Here is a 3,048-nt window from a genome sequence, read left to right on the forward strand (position 1 = left end):
TGGGCGAAGCGTAACGTTGCGGTGCAGAGTTCCTGTGAAGAGTTGCAGCAAAGTGTTGTGGTACAAATTTGCGGCGAAGAGTCGTGGCAAAGTGTTGCGGTGCAGATTTGCGACGAAGTGTTGCAGTGCATATTTGCAGCGAAGTGTTGCGGTGAAGAGGAAAGTTGTCCCCGTCCTATTTCCCCCCGCCCTGCGGAGCAGGCAAGCAACGAGATTTTTTTTCTCGTTGCAACAAAGAGGAAAGTTGTCCACGTCCTGCGTAGCGGGCAAGCAACGTGATCATCTTTCTCGTTGTGGCGAAGAGGAAAGTCGTCCCCGTTCTGCGTAGCAGGCAAGCAACGGGATCTTCTTCCTCGTTGCGGCGAAGAGGAAAGTCGTCCCCGTCCTGCGTAGCATGCAAGCAACGGGATCTTTTTGCTCGTTGCGGTGACACGACGCGTTGCGGGGAAGAATCGTGGCGATGTGTTGCGGCTTGATGACGCCTTGTGGCGGTGCGTTACGACAACACGTTGGACAGAGCATCGTGGTGGTGCAACACATTGGATGTCTAATTCCACGTAAGAAGGCTACCTTGGAGATAAATCGTCAGTGTCCTTTGACTAGACTGGGGTTATGCATCATAATATTAGTTGATGATGTTATTTTGTATGAGAGGAGCCAACGAAAGTCCACTGAAGACTTATTAACCCATCCGAGGTTGTTTATGGAGCATTGCTCGCTCATGAACCTGTGTGGAAGGGATCATGTGTAGTCCACTAAGGACTGTTAATCTGTGAAATCTGTGAAGGGTTGTTTACCGGAGTTAAAACTCGACGATGTTAACCCATACGGAAGAGGTTAGATCAAATCCCATTGGGATTGATCATGCTCTGACTAAGGTACAACCGAAGTTGTGTATTTCTCGGGTTAAGAGCATGAGATAACTCGCTGATGAGCCCTTATACTTTATAAAGATATTTTTATGTATAGGAAAGTAATTGAATAATACTTAAGATACACTTATTATGCATGAGTTGCGATGTAATAACATATGTGGATTACATGACTGGGGTATTACTAATAATACTTGCGAAGATTTTCTGCATTCCAAGTCCGGGGCAGAATTTTCCCATTTGAATCCTTGAGTTTGAAAGTTCCAGGCTTGATCATGGTAGCCACGATATATGGGCCTTCCCAGAGAGGTGATAGTTTATTGCGTTGGGGACCATGACCGGCGGATTCAATGCTACGCAAGACCTGGTCACCGACGGAGATAGGTCGAGGTTTGACTCTTCGGTTGAAGTAGCGAACAACTCTTTGGCGGTAGGAAGCAGTTCTGAGGTGGGCTACATCACGTATTTATGGGAGAAGATCCAAATGTTGTCGGAGCTTTTCTTCATTTCTTTCCGAGTCGAAAGTCTTGACTCGGGGGTTTGGAATTCTGATATCAACGGGAATGACAGCCTTGGTGCCGAAACACAGGTTATATGGAGTTTCTCCAGTTGGAGTACACGCAATTGTGCGATAGGCCCAAAGGACGTTGTGCAGCTCTTCTACCCATTGCCTCCCAACCTTCTCAAGTCGAGTTTTCAATCCTTTAAGCACAGTACGATTCGTCACCTCTATTTGTCCATTTGTTTGAGGGTGCGCCATAATAGTGTGCACCAACTGAATGTGAAGATCCTTGCAGAATGATGTGAAAACTCTTCCAGTGAATTGAGTCTCATTATCAGTGATAATCTTCGCAGGAAGCCCAAAGCGACAGATGATGTTTTTTCAGATAAACTGTTTTGCATTTGCCTCAGTGATCTTTGCAAGCAGCTCTGCTTCTACCCATTTGATGAAGTAGTCAACAGCTAGGATGATGAATTTTTGTTGTCCAGTAGCTATCGGAAATGGCCTCATGATATCTACTCCCCATTGAGCGAAAGGCCAAGGACTTAGAAAAGAAGTGAGTTCCACTGGTGGTGCATGTGTAAGATTGGAGTGTAGTTGACAATTTTTACATTTTTGCACAAACTCTAATGCATCTTGTTTGATCGTGGGCCAGTAGAAGCCTTGCCTCATTATTTTAAGAGCAAGTGCCTTGCCACCAAGATGCTCCCCACATATTCCAGAATGAACTTCTCGAAGAGCATAATCAGCTTCAGATGGAGGAAGACACTTGAGATATGGACCTATAAATGTCTTCTTGTAGAGTTCATCCCCTACAAGGATGAAGTTGCCCGCCATGCGTCGAATGCGAATTGATGTCGTAGCATCATCTGGCAGTGTTCCGTCTTGAAGGAAAGAGATGATAGGATCCATCCAAGATGGCTCCCTTGGGTCATCTATAGACAGTATCTCCCATGGGCCATGGATGCTAGGAAAATGTATCTCCTCAATATACCTCCTTTTATAGAGATCTCCAGTTGTTGAAGTCGCAAGCTTGGAGAGAGCATCAACTCGGGTGTTATGTTCCCGAAGTATATGAATGAGCTGACATGTTTCAATTTGGGCGAGAAGTGTTTTTACCAGATTGAGATATTGCACTAGTTGTAAGTTATGAGCGTCAAATTCTCCTTATATTTGGGATGCAATAAGTTGTGAATCAGTGTATATAATCACATTTCGTACTTCACAATTGATGACAAGCTTTAATCCGGGGACAAGCGCTTCATATTCAGCAACATTATTGGCGGCCGGGAATTTCAAACGAAGTCCGTACTCTAAACTGTCTTTCTTTGGGGAGATGAGTAGTATTTCTGCACCAACTCCTGAGTTTCCAGATGCTCCGTCTACATATAGTGTCCACTGAGGTGACCGTGGAAGATAAGAGGGTGGTTCATCAATAATAGGCACTGTACATTCTACCACAAAGTCGGCCAACACCTGTGATTTAATGTTTGGTTGCGGTAAATAATGGATGTCAAATTCTCCCAATTCTACTAACCATTTAACTAATCTTCCTAATGCTTTTGGTTTTTGTAGGATTGCTTTAAAGGGAGTTGTGTGTAGACCACCAATAGTGTGAGCCTGGAAGTAAGGACGAAGTCTCCTTGCTGAGAATACCAGGGCTAGTGCAGTCTT

Source organism: Phalaenopsis equestris, unplaced genomic scaffold (genome assembly GCF_001263595.1).
Source record: "Phalaenopsis equestris unplaced genomic scaffold, ASM126359v1 Scaffold000050, whole genome shotgun sequence".
In the NCBI taxonomy this organism is placed as follows: domain Eukaryota; kingdom Viridiplantae; phylum Streptophyta; class Magnoliopsida; order Asparagales; family Orchidaceae; genus Phalaenopsis; species Phalaenopsis equestris.